Source organism: Strigops habroptila, chromosome 9 (genome assembly GCF_004027225.2).
Source record: "Strigops habroptila isolate Jane chromosome 9, bStrHab1.2.pri, whole genome shotgun sequence".
NCBI lineage: Eukaryota > Metazoa > Chordata > Aves > Psittaciformes > Psittacidae > Strigops > Strigops habroptila.
Window position 1 is genome coordinate 20,401,034 of NC_044285.2, and position 14,030 is coordinate 20,415,063.

The following is a 14,030-nucleotide window of genomic DNA, read 5'->3' on the forward strand; positions in this document are numbered from 1 at the left end:
CAAGCCTGCTTATGATTAACAATGGGGCTTTGGGGGAGGGATTTAACCAGTAGATGTTCCCATCCCAAATGATTATTTGGGACTAATTATCCTTCCTCAAACCCTGCAGTACATAAGGTATGTGCATAATAATGACAAAAAATATAGACAGGCAAAGAAAAGAACTGCAATTTGCAAGTTTAATTTCACTCAGACAGGATTTGATCAAGGGGAGGAAGAATAACTGGAAAGAATGGATGGAGGTGCTAGAGCAAATCCAGAGCTTCCCAACAAGGTGTCCATAGCATGTGGGCAATGTGCATCCCAAGGGAAGCTTGCATGGCTGTTTCTCCTCCCCATCACCAGCATGGAAATACTACACAGCACCAGCACTTTCCAGCTGCCAAGGATGTAGAAATCAAACCTGCAATGCCCAGGAGGATCCCCTGTATTTCCTTCCAGCACAGGAAATCTGGCACACAACATCTTCATGATCAATTCAGTACAAGGCAGGAGGGTAAATCCCACCTTGACTACACGCAGATTTCTCTCCCCCAAAACTACCAGGATCATCCACTTCGGAAGCAAACATCAGCCAGCTCCATGCAGTGGTAACTGTGTCACCCCTGCGGGTGAGTGGCTGCAGCTACTTCACTTGCAGGATCCTTGGACATATGGAAAACAGCCCTGGCTCCTCCTGCTGCAGACTCAAAAACATCACAGAGGCAAAAAGCAAAGGATCTGGAGAAGCAGGAAGGGGGTTTTGAGGTTGCTTTGGACCAAGAGGCAGAGCAGTGAGCCGGTCCCAAGAGAAAACAATCCCAACACTAACCTGGGAGCCTCCCAAGCTGTTTTTGATGAGGCTGCATCTGGATAACCTCAATCCTGCTCACTCAGGAGGAACAGAGCTGGAACACTTTGGATGTGGCCATCCTGAGGTGCAGGGTCAGGGCTGGGGATGGTGAATCACTCAGCACCACCTGCACACAGATGGTTTAGGCCTGTGTGTGGAGCAGGAGGCTGCTTTGGAGAGAGTCAGCATTTCTGTGGTACAGAAGGGTCATTCATAAGCAGAGAGGCCAGCAATGGACTCCAGATGCAGAAGCACCCCAGGGGAAGCTAGCAAGGAATGGGATGAACCTGATTCTGCACGGGGTACACGCCAGCCCTTCCTCCTCTCCTTCCCAAGCACAGACACAATAAGACCCCACCACCAGGAGATACTCAAAACAGGCTTGGAGCCTCCATCTGTCCTTCAGTTCACACCAGCTACAGCAAATGGTTCCCCCTAAATTCAGGAGGAGCTTTATCTGTCCTAAATGACAATAGCTAAAAGTGCTAGAGGTTGCCAGTGCTGGTGCTCCCACAACTGCAGATGAACCACTCTTGCTGACTTGTAGTGGGATCAGCACCCCAAATTCACCCTGGGGAGTGGGGAAGGGGCCAGCACTGCAACCACCTTTAATTGGTTTTACCCCAAATGGTGTGAGGTTGCTCTGAAGGGTCTGCAAGGGGTAATGAGGGAGGGTGAGCACAGGGTTACCCCACAGCAAGGGGGGCTTCACCCCTTAGGAAACACTTCTGAAAGCCCATGGCAGGTATGTGCCCGCTGTGCCCAGCAGCATTCCCAGTCACAGACCCAAGGGTATTAGTGTTTTACAATGGTATTCAACTTGCAACATTGGGGAAGCATCCTTGCACTGATCCTCTCACTAGACCGTGCCTCTGCTCTGCTGGGCACAGCTCAGGAGAGCTCCTTGGTGGGACAGGTCAGTCCCCAGAGCAGAGCTGGGGCACATGAAGGGGTTTTTGCCCACATCTGGACTCCAGGGATGTCTGTCTGCCATTGACACCCCAAAACCACACTTCCCCCTGCTTCCCCACTTCACACAGGGCCTCTCAGGAGCAGGAAGATGAAGCTGCTCTGTGTGCAGATGGTTTCTGCAGCTTGCTTTGGAGCAGCCACTGCAGGATGAAAAGGCTCCTCTTTGTTTCAGCTGCATTGCTGAGGCACACAGGGAGGAAGAGCAAGCTGGTAGGCAGAGCTGTGCACCAGGCCCTTGGAGAGCATTTCCCCTCCCCCAGACATGGAAAATGAGCCTTTTTTCCTCCCCTTTTGTTTCCACATCCTTCCCAGGCATCCCCCAGTCCTTCCGCCCAGCCATGCTGCCATAAGCAGCTACAGCATGGAGCACCTCTGCTGCAGCCATCACTGCTTCCAGCAACCCCCGTGTGCTGGGACCCATCAGCACCCAACAGCCAGCAAGGGCAGTATGAAGGAGAACATCTCTTTCCCCCCACAAATCTAAGAAATACAAGAACTGCTCCCCCAAAGGCATCACCCCTCTGTGCTCAGCTCCAGGCATTGCCAGAGCGTTCATCTGCCCCTACAGCATCCTCTGCTGTCCCATAGCCACCCTACAGCAGCACAGCCAGGGCCTGCTCCCCCTCATCATCCTCCTCCAGCCAAGCTGTGGTGCTGCCTGGCCAGGAGCAGGCAGGAGCAATGCACATGCAAAACCTGAGGTGAGAAATGCCCCAAGTCCAGCACTGATGGCTTTGCAAAAGGCATCTCCCTGTCCTGCAGTGACTGGACACCCCAGCTCTGGTCCTGCCATGGGTCCTCTTTATAGAGTGAGGCAGAGGTGGGAAGCTGCAGAGTCTACCCTAACATGGGGTGAAGATCCCATAACACTGGCAGCTCCCTCCCAAGAGGAGGAATTCCGCAGTTGGGATGTCTCGGAGGTTGCATCCATGCATTCCCCCCTCTTTACCTGATGGATACTCCCATTAAACCCTCAGCTTTAATTGCTCCCTGATGATGCAGCTCTCCAAACACTACCATGTGGCCTTCTCCTACCTGCTTGCCAGCATGTGTCCCTGTACCCATCATCACGGTGTTGTGGGCTCCATCTCCTGACCACAGCAGCCAGATTGCCATCTCACAGAGGAGCAGGCAGGAGCACAGGGCTTTCTGGTTCACTTACAAAGCAGGTATTGCATTCTCACCTCCCAGGAAATTAATTCAGTTCAGAGCAGACTATCTGTAAATATTAGTAAGGTATTTTCTTATCAGGGCAAAGTCACAAAGCTTTTCTTTTCCCCAGCAACATCTCTGCAAGATTGCTTTCACCAGGACTTTCATCAAGTCATGATTAAAAAAAAGTTTTATCTCCAAGGCTTTTCCTTAAGGTGTTTTCTTCAAAAATACCCTCAACAATCCACACTGCAACAATAAGAAAACTCCACATAGGGAGTGCAGCAGCAGCACAGCCAACCTCAAGTGCACACACGAGGGAAATGAAGCAGAATAAATACCTGCATGGTGCCAAAGTGGAACCCTAGCACTGCAGGACGGGATCACCATATCCCAAGGAAAGCAGTGACACCACAATCCAGCCATGCAGAACTTCACATCTCAGACCAGGGAAGAACAAATGATGCCCACTTACACACAAGATAAGGGATATATGCTGTGTGCACACAAACACCAGGTTTCCCCAAAAGCTGCACAGACTCTCAATGGTCGACTCAACACTTCTATTTACCATCATAAGGTATGTGAAGTTGGCCTGACCTGATAGAGTGCAACCGAGCCAATACAAAGCTTTATGCTACCCCCCCTCAAAACAGAACCTTAATCATCCATGGGGCTGACTTCATGTAAGCAGCAGGGAGTCAGATGCTGCATTACATCCTAATGCACTTTGGACCTCAGCTCCTGTGCTGAAGATGCCCACCAGAGTTGGTGCAGGACCTGACAGAGGCACAGACAGCAGGTCTCACATGGCAGCCTCCATCATTTGCTGTGAGAGCTCCCAAGGCAGAGCCTGCTGTCAGCTCAGACACTCAGCCCAGAGTCCCCTGCACAGCATCCCAACCCCTCCACAGCACAGCAGCACCACTGAAATGAAGGGACCACAATGCTGTTAGCATCTCTGCTGTTAGATGCTCCAAATATCCCTTTTAATCCCAGTTTCCCAGGGAAACTAAGTGCTGATCACAATGTTTACTGTCCCTCTTCTTCTCTTTAGCAAACTTTAGCTAAGTCTGAAAGGAGGTCAAAGCCTAAGGGATGACTGGATTCCTACCAGCTTGGTTAAAGATTAAGCAGGAGTCAGAGGAACATACACAGCCCAGGGTGGCAGCCAGCTGGCATCACAGCTCATGTCCTGGCTCCATAATCTGTGCCATAGCTGTCCTGGCAGGTCACTGGGGAGAAGGAGTTAGTACAGCAGTGGGAAAGGGATGAGCAGAAGTACAATGAAGCCTTGGGAAGGAATAACCTTCACACTGCTGCTCCCAGAGCAGCTGATTCAGGAAGCTGAGTGCTAGTGCACCACATCTCCAGACTCACCCACACATTTTTGGAGCCCACCCTTGTGCTGCACAGAACAGAGCTTTTCTTCCAAGAAAAGCTCTTCCCAAAGCAGCTCCTCCATCTCACCACCATCATCCTCCTCCTCCTCCTCTTCCTCCAAGGCAGCTGCCTGCAAGGAAGGGAATATGGCAACTGCACAAGTCACTACAAAGCTTGTCTGCAGCGGATGCTTTAGGCTCCTAAACTGCAGCTGTCCCGTGGCAACGTGTCAAGCGTATCATGCACAAGATGCCACGTTCACACCATTATCCCCATCCCAGTCCTCCCCATCACCATCTGTTTGGAGCTGAGCCCCCTCGACAGGTGGCTGGTGGGACAGCAAAAGGAACCAGCAGCTTTTTAGGGGATCTTACAGCACAGGATACACTGACTTTCTCCCAGATATCCTGCCTCCTGCTTAGGAACAGTCCCACCAAGAGATTCCCACTCATGAAGCCAGGCAGAGAGGTTGGCATGACAAGCTGAAGATGAGCTGTTTGTTCCCCCACGTTCTGCAGCAGCTTGATGGGCCTTGGAGGAGGTTTGCAGCACAGACCCCACTGACCTGCTGCAGGATGCGGCCACAGGTCCTACCTGCCCTGGCCGACCCAAGCAAAGCCCCACCAGGAATGCAGGGTGCTTCAGGACAGTTACCTGAGCTCATGCAAACACATTCCTCATGCAGCATTGTTTTAACTCTCTAGCCTGTGATTTGTTTGCACTGTGCTTAAACCAAGCCTGGAGAAGGGCAGATGTCAGCACAAGCCTGAAATAACCACATACCTCTGCACCCTTCTCAGCTGCTTTTAATGGAGACAACACAGCACCAAGGTTTATCTGAAGTTTGGAAACCATTCTCCAAGCCCACCAGCACCACAAGGTACAACACTGGGTGTGGAGCCTGGAGGGCCTGGGGAGGGGATAGAAGGTGAAGACATGCTCCTGGTCACAGTTCCACCTCTGCTCCTAGCATCCCAGCCTTGCTGGAGCACAGCCATCCTCCACCACCCACCCAGCCGCAGGCTTTGGGAGGCAGTCCAGCCAGGACTGCTGGCAAGGGCCTCTGGAGATGAGATTCCCAGCCTTCCTGCCACTCTTCAGGCGTCCCCAGCCTTGCCTCTTGCTCCTGGCACACTCAGAGCTGGCTCACTTCCCATCCATCCCCCATGCTCAGCATCCCTCTGTAATGTCCCTTTTAAGTCATCCTTTTCTCCTCTTCAGCCATTGCCCTGCCTGATTTATCTTTTTTTTTTTTTCCCTAAACTAGTTCTGTTTTCTAAAAGCACATGGGAAAGAGGTTTCAGACTTTCCACTTAGACAGGCTTTTTCTTCCACCCATGCTTCCCTAAAACCGTAATTCAAACAACTTTAATTGTACATTATTGTCTTTCTGAGTCACCCCTATGGATAATTCATCTTCCTTTAGTGTAGCTGTAGGGCGCACAATCTTATCTTTCAGCTCCAGCAATGCTGACAGTTTCCTATCTTGTGATACCTTCTGCTCTTTTCCATGTTGGGGCTTTGTTATAGAGTTGATTAAAGCCAAATTGCTTTTTGCTGCAATTTTACTGCAATCTAACCCAGCAATGCCCCAAGAATCAGAGTCATCTTTCACAATGCTCATCCATTCAGTGCTATGAAAGTCCTCCCCTCTCAGTGTGGAGAAGCTCTAATTCTGTACCAGCCACAATGTTAGCTGTCAGTTAAGCCTCCCCTGTGAGATAGGGGTGAGATACTGAAGCCGAGCCCCTGGGCACTCAGTGCCATCCCCCATTGCCCATTTTCTCCTATTGATCAAAAATGTTTCTGCTCAGAAATTGCTTTTCTTTCTGCATTTGCATCCAGAAGCTCTTCCCAAGCCCTTTCCACAGCAGCTTCCTTGTTTCTCAAAGGTGCCAGAGGTCAGAAGCCCAAACATTATCCCCAACACACACACAACCTAAAGCCTCCATGAGAAATCCCCAGTTTTCCCATTTTAGCTAATTTCCAGGCCTTAGCAGAGCATGACACTGACCAATACAGCCCCAGCCCTGAATCCAGCTTCTGGGGGTTATGAAAAGGCTTTTTAGCTACTCCAGGTGACTGAAGGACTCCAGCTATCCCCAGCCACCTGGGAGAAGGTTTCTGGATCTGCACAGTGCATCACTCCAGAGCTTCTGAAAGGATTTCACTGCCCCATGCTCCATCCCTCCTCTTCCAGCTCCCAAGGAGGGATAGAGCCAAATGCATCACAAAAGCAGCTCTTTTCATTGCCCTGATGCTGCCTTGAAGTCTCACTGGGTGACCCCATGTTGCTGGATGAGGAGCCCAAGCTCCCACTTCCAAGGAAATGGGCACAACAAGCCCCTTACAGACCAAGGGACAGAGCTGGCACTGCCCAGGGCAGGATGCTAGCAACACTCTACCTGCTAGGAGGAGACATGCAAGCCCTCACTTCAGCCACCAACACATTCCTCAGGCAAAAAGTGAACCTGAAGGAATAGCTCTTACCTCAGACAAAGGGGTTGAGGCTCCTGGCAGCCCCCCAGGCCCCACACCAAGGGGTGCCCATACAGGAAAAAGGCTGGCCTGTGAACAACAGATCCACCACCTTCCCCCAGTGCCAGTGAGGAACAGGCATAGGATTGAACCAAGAGATAAAGGCAACCACAGCACAAGTCGGGATCTCACCAAGCAGCCCCAGGGAAGATGCCTGCATTGGATGAGGCCCACCTAGAGATAAGAAAACAGAGCTGCCTACATGAGATACGTAGACCCCACCTCAGAAACACTAGCCCAGGAGCTCAGGTTAAGACAGACCCACCTACACACCAGCTCAAAACAGGAACAACTGCCTGGCTCCAGGCTTATATGGAGCAACGGGCAGAGGGCAGGTGGGGCTCCCAGGTGAAGCTGCTCAAGGCCACTAAAGCTTATTAGTGCCCACATGGCTGGGCTCAATTCTTCCTCATGACTGCTGTTTATTTTAGGGAGAAGGGAGCTTCAGGTGTCATCAAATCACTTTTAGTAAACCACTGCATCATTAGCCTATATTAATGTGCCCCAAGGCAGCACAGACAGCCCCATCTCTGAAAGCCTGACCAGAGGATCCTTTGAAGCTAGAATCATGGAAGAATAGTACAGGTTGGAAGGGACCTTCAAAGGTCATCTAGTCCAACCCCCCTGCAATGAGCAGGGCCATCTTCATCACAGAAAACCCCATAGGTCCAATCTGACCTGCACTAGATGGGATTCAGAAAATTGTAATCTAACTGCAACAAGGCATAAAGGCCAGCTAATACCTTTAGTTTTGATTTAGCTGGTAAAGCATGACCTGCAGGGGATGCTGAAAATAACCCTCACATATAATAAATCCGATACCCACACATGTGATGCACAGTCCCTGCTGCACTATCACGAGCAATCTGTGCTGCCACAGGCTGTGTCAGTTGTAATGAACTTCCCCCTGTCCTCCCCACAATGATCCATCCCGATCCTCTTCATTTCATTTTAATCATCAGCGTTTAGTGAAAGGCATTGGCGTTTCTGCCTCATTAGCTGCACGCAGTGGGACCCAGGGGGAGGCAAAGAGAGGCTGCAGTCGATGTGAGCCATGATAGCATAGTTGTCATTGATGTCGGGGTCACTGGGCTGCCTCCAGCCCCCCCCAACCAGGCTTCAGCCCCTATGTGGCTGCTCCTTTAGGAAGAGATGCATGTCATAGCTGGGACCAAGAACTATGAGCTCAGCAGGGAAGAGCAGAGGGCCAGGGTGGCACAGCCAGATACATAGACTCATAGAGTGGTTTGGGTTGGAAAGGACCTTAAGATCATCCAGTTCCAACCCCCAAGATGAGGGCCCATGTGGCTCATTGAGGTGTCCCCTGATGTAATAAACAGTGCGCAGTGCTTTGGGGATGGTACAAGCCGATCTATCTCCTGAGCAGCCGATGCCTGCAGGCTGGGTGACAAGTCCTGAGGATGCCAATGGCCCTGAGCAGCCCCATCTGGGACTCACACCCACACCTGCCTGTGGGCTTTGCAGCCTATTTAAGCTTAGCGTGGGGCCCTCTATGCTTGTTTGTGCTGTGCTCCTGGGGTGCTGGCCTCTAGCTGAGCCCCAGCTACCTCTGTACCTAACTATGGGTCCTACTAATCTGAATCCTGATCCCGACTGACTTCCTACCTTGAAGCTCTGTTTTGTCACATTGAACCTGCCTGGGGAATCATCCTGGCTGCGTCTGACCTTGGTTGCCCTCACTGGAATTGATCCTGAGCTGTGAATTGAGTTCTCAGCTTGGCCTCAGGCCTCCCTTACTGCTGTGAACATGCCTGAAGACTGTGGCTCCTGGCTGCCTCCTGCTCTCCTTACTCGGGTACCTTGGGGCTGCTGCATCCCTGCTAGCCACCATGTCCCCTTGTTTCCCCCTCCCTTAGGGAATAGTGCCCTTGGTGCTTCCTGGTAAACAACCCTACTTGCTATGGGCACCCCTTGGCCAAGGCTAAGTTTATAGGCTAACAGAATCCTAGCCTGGTTTGAGTTGGAAGGGACCTTAAAGCTCATACAATTCCAACCCTCTGCCATGGGCAGGGACACCTTCCACTAGAGCAGGTTGCTCCAAGCCCCTGTGTCCAACCTGGCCTTGAACACTGCCAGGGATGGAGCTGCCACAGCTTCTCTGGGCACCCTGTGCCAGTGTCTCTATCCTCAGAGTAATGAATTTCTTTCTCGTATCTAAATCTCCCCTCTTTCAGTTTAAAACCATTCCCCCTTGTCTTGAATGGCCTGTGGGTGATAGCCCCAAGCCACCCCCCACAGGACACAGATGTCCCTGCATGCATCCCTGCTCTTCTGCCTCTTCAAAGGAGATGAAGTGAAGCCCTAGCTGCAGGCATCGCTCACCCCGAGCAAGCCCTGCGCTAATCCATGGGTGCCACCTGCTGTCTACTCCTGACGGCATCAGCCACAGCTTCACCTCTGCTTCACTGCCAACTGCTCCAGATGTTTAGGTTTCCCCCTGAGCCCTCTTGAAGGTCTCTCTCCGGAACCCACAGCCTGTAAGAGCAAGTTGGGTGTAACATGGGTGTCACCCCGTGTGGCTGGCTGGAACAGCTCCCAGCGGGAGCAGGAGGATAACGTTATCCTTTCCCTTGGGATAATGAGGTCAGGGAACAGCTCTTGTGTGTCTAAACTGGCAACTAAGTTATTGGAAACACTTCCCTAAAAAACTGGGTGGAGAAAACGAGTATTGCATGGATGAAATAATCACAATTGAGAGAAATAACTGTGAAGTTGGGTCAGAAGGCAGGGGGGAAGCCCTTTCCTTTCTTTCTGTCCTTCTTGCTCCTTTTCTGCAGAAAAGAAGGTTGAACAAACTTAAGATTTTTGTCCTAACAAAGATGAAATCAAATATGCTGATATTTCTCATTGGACTCTTTGTTCACACTATAAATAATTCTGACCAGCACTACCCTTTCTGTCACAATCATTGTTTTGTGTGAAAAGACATTTCTTTTCGGGGGAAGGGGAGGGGGTGATCAGTTAAACCACTTTGACTAGTTCTGACAGGAACATTTGAACATGGAGGAGGATGGGAGATTGCTGGAAATAACCAAACTGCCGTTACCCAGTGGGGTTGGGATGTGTAAAGGCAGCTTTCTGCAAAATAAGAAAGCACATCTATATTCTCTTATTACTACCCTGGGAGCTTTCCTCCTTTTCTTCTTTTTTTTTCAGAAAGCCACTTGTCTCCAATTTTAGAAGCTTTTCCTCTGACTCTCATTCCTCAGAGCATGTTTCTCTATAATTTTATGAGCTTTTCCTTTGTGCTTCATTCCTCTGAGCGCTACTTTATGTTCCAGTTCAATCTTTCTCTGCCTCTTTAGGACAAAAGTTTGTAAGGAATCCCGCATGCAGCACAGCCCTGTCTGTAAGAAGAGCCAGAGAACCTTGGTGGTGACTCACTGGGATGGGTGTCACCTCTGGCTGGTAGCTCCATTCTGTTCTCTGATTAGGTTAATGGTGTTCCCTGCCTACTACTGTGCCTTTGGAGAGATTAATCTGTATATATCTAACATACATTAACCATATAACCCAAAGGCCAGGGATACCTTTTGGGATGCTTTACCTCCAACTCCTCTGCCATGCTGCAAGGCAAGCAAGGAGCACTGAGGGCTGGAGTTTGAGTCTGGCTGGCCCTATATAATATATAGACATGCACAGATGTATGACATTGTGTTTGCTCATTCATCTCTCCCCGTGCACACACAAAACAAACATTATATTGATCAAGCACTTGATAATGCAGTCTGGTTTGCAAACAGACTCTGTGTGTGTGTTTGGCTACAAGCTGATTGGAGCCTGTTGGATATGGATCTGGGTTTTCTCTAGCATGTAGCCCTCAAAGTATTACCTGGTGTTTCTCAGCCCCGAAAGCAGCTGCAATAACAGAGCTGTGCTGCTAGACGTCAGCAAGTGCTTTGTGCTCTACCCTACATTTTCAACTTGCCAATAATAGATGCAAATGAAGGTGACTGCAAGTGAGCCTTCTAGAGGCAAAGCTTGCTTCAAGTGCCAAAGCGTATCAATAAATACATCTGAATAAACAGGGATCCCTTAAGCCCTTCCTGTCACAAAAAGACAGGCTGAAAGATTGTGCAGAAAAAAGGATGATGATGCTTTGAAACATGAGAACTGAAACTTTAATGAATTTGCTGCTGATTATGTGGGGGGTTTGTTTTGAATCCAACATTTTCTTACCGCCTTTTGCTGAAGACTTACAGAATTATCAGAGAAGAATCAAAACTGAGACATCCCAAGTGAAAAGATGGGTCTTGCGTGAAGGGAAATGCAGGGATTTTGAGTTACTGCATTTGGGAACTTCGACATGTCAGACTTTCCCCTGCCACCTGCCACTCATGAGCTCAGGAATCACCATACCCACACAACCAAAGCAATCACCTGTAAGCCTGGGAAGACTCAACCTGGTGGAATACCAACCTTTGTGAGAAACCTCTTTCCTCCCTACCAAGCCACTAGGTTGAATCTGTTGCTGGCAAATCCTCATTTTCTCCACTATAAGTGCAACCTGTTGTAAGAGGATGTACTCAGATGTGGTAGAACAGGTTTTTACCCTATACTATCCATGGCTGGATACTGGAGTATGGCAGGAATAGGTCTTGCAATATATATATTTTAGGGATCTGTAGGAACCCTGTTTGTCCCCCAAAGGGCTCTTGAAGGCAACAGCAAGCTTCAGACCAGGTCTGTCAGCACAGTCCTCTTCTGGCCATGGCAAAGACCTCTTAAGTTTCTTGTGTAGTATGTTCGCAACATCTCAAGTCTGTGCAGTGTCTTCATTAACCCCTCTGGGTAACCACCCCAGAGCCTTCAAGGGAAACTCCAGCAGAGCAAAGCCCCCAGTGAGCACATGTTCAGGGTGAAACTGGTGGTGAGCAGGGCAGTGTGTCTGGGGATTGTCCCCAGAACAAAGCCAGAGGAATGTGACGGGTGAGTTATGCAATCGTGGGGGGAAGATCTAACAACACAAGTGTGCTGAGCTGGTTATGGAGGGGGAAAAAAGAAAAAGCCTTCTGCTAACTTTGGCCCAGGCCTCTGGCAGTATGAGTCACTGTGAGCTGCCATGGTTACGAAACAAGTATTACTGTGCAGATACAAACCATGCTCAGAGGCAAGTACATCACTAACTAGTTCCAAACTTGGAAAACAGTTGAGTGTAGGTAAGGCCTAATGCCGAGTGGGTGTCTGCAAAAAGGAGTTGCAGCAGAATCCTCTGGAGCTAACATTCAGCAGGTGAAACAGCGTGCAAAGAGCAGGAGGAAGGACACCACTGTGTGAAACCTTGATTTCTGGATCTTTTTGCCTATTCCTTCTGGTTTGCAAGGGCTACTGTCAGAACTGTTCCACAGAAAGGGAAGAAGAGGATGTTTCTGCACCATGGCAAGAAAACAAATAGTAGTGTCACAGATGATTCAGCTGGCACGAATAGTGAGTCATGGAAATGCACCATGGAAATGCTCCAACATGGGTTGCACGGCACAGTGGAATCTCTGATGCACATCAAATCTAACAAGACGGCATCCTTGCAGAGTTAGGGGCAGCCAGGATTATATACAGCACTAGCACATGCCCTAGTGCTTCTCACGTGTGACCTCAGCCCTGTAAAGCTGCAGCTGTGAATCTGTGATCAACAAAATCCTGAAATGCTCAAGCAGCAACTTCCCTGGCTTCAAGTGAGCAGCAGGCTTTTCATGGAAAAGGTGTGTCCCATCTTCCTTCCCAGTCTTTGAGTCACACCAACACTAAAGGGAATCAGAGCCTGTTTGCTAATGATCAGCTGAGCATAAGCAGGCCAAGGAAAGGATGAGGGATACCAAGAGAAGCGGCTGCTTCGAGGGATGAGGGGGAGCAAGGGTGCAATCAGTGCCCTGGTCACGCAAGCTCTCGCCGCTGCGGCAGAGCAGTGTGCGGAACGAGGAGAGTTTTGGACTTTGCCACCACCAGGCAAGCAGGCGCTGCACCCACTCCATTGTGGGCACACCAGTGCCTGCAGAGATCTCTGGGTTGGAAACAGAGGTGCAGAAAAATCTGGTTTTGAGGGATTTTCTCTTTTTCCCACCCCAGCATCCCTCTCTGCTGCTCTGTCCCACAGTCTCCTGAAACTCTCATATCTCCCCACTTTGGGTGTGCATTACAATGATGGGCTCGCACTCAGCTGCAGGCTCCAGCCCTTTGCTTTGACCTGTGAGGGAGAACAGTCAGAAATCTGACTTAAATAACTACATTAGGTTTGCTGTTGGCTGTGGTCTCCAGCACGGTACAGAGCAACCAGTGTATAGAGTAGTTCTGACCTGGAATCTGTGTTCTACAAACAGGAAAATGCAGATAAAAGCTGCCCAAAGCTCACCAGAGGCTGTTTTTCAGGACACTTGGCATGTCTGGTAATCCAGGAGCCAGCTTTTGTGCTTTCTGTCCCCAGCTCCACCACTGGCCTGGGGCAAATGCTGTCACTTCTTGCAGCCTCTTTTTCTTACTTGTGCACATAAGGATAGGACCCTTGGAAAAAAACCACATTTATTATGGTTTTATGTATATATAAATGAGTAGCTGTGATTGAGAAAATGGTGTTTAAAATAATTTAGGCCTTTTATGGCTGTGTGAACCTAAAGCTGAACACTTTGGGGTGGATCGTGTTCCTCTGACACCCCCCGACCCCTGCAGAATGGCACATAAAATCCTAAATTACCTTCGTGTCTATAACCGGAGCCAAAACACCGGCTGCCTCCTTTCCCCTGTATGTGCCGCTGTTTTAAGCCCCTGAATAACAGAACCGAGGAGGCGCCTGGTGCTCCTGAGACCAAGGATCAGCAAGGACAGACTCCGCCATTCCCCCCCTGAGGTGACCACAGCCTCAGACGGGGCCCACCCCGCAGCACCCGAGAGGAACACAGTGCCGGTGGGAGGCCCAGGAGGTCGGCACGTCACGAGGGGAGGCTAAAGACCGGGTCGGCCGGTAACAGGGACCGGAACAGGGGGGTAACACCGGCAACATGGCGGCTGGAGGGGGGCCCCCTCAGCCCGCGTCTCCCCCCATTCCCCGCCCGGTGCCGCTCCCCCCCTCCCCGCCCCAGTGAAATCTCGCGAGAGGTGGCGGCGCCGTCGCGAGAGCGGGCGCTGCGCTGCGGTAGGAGGT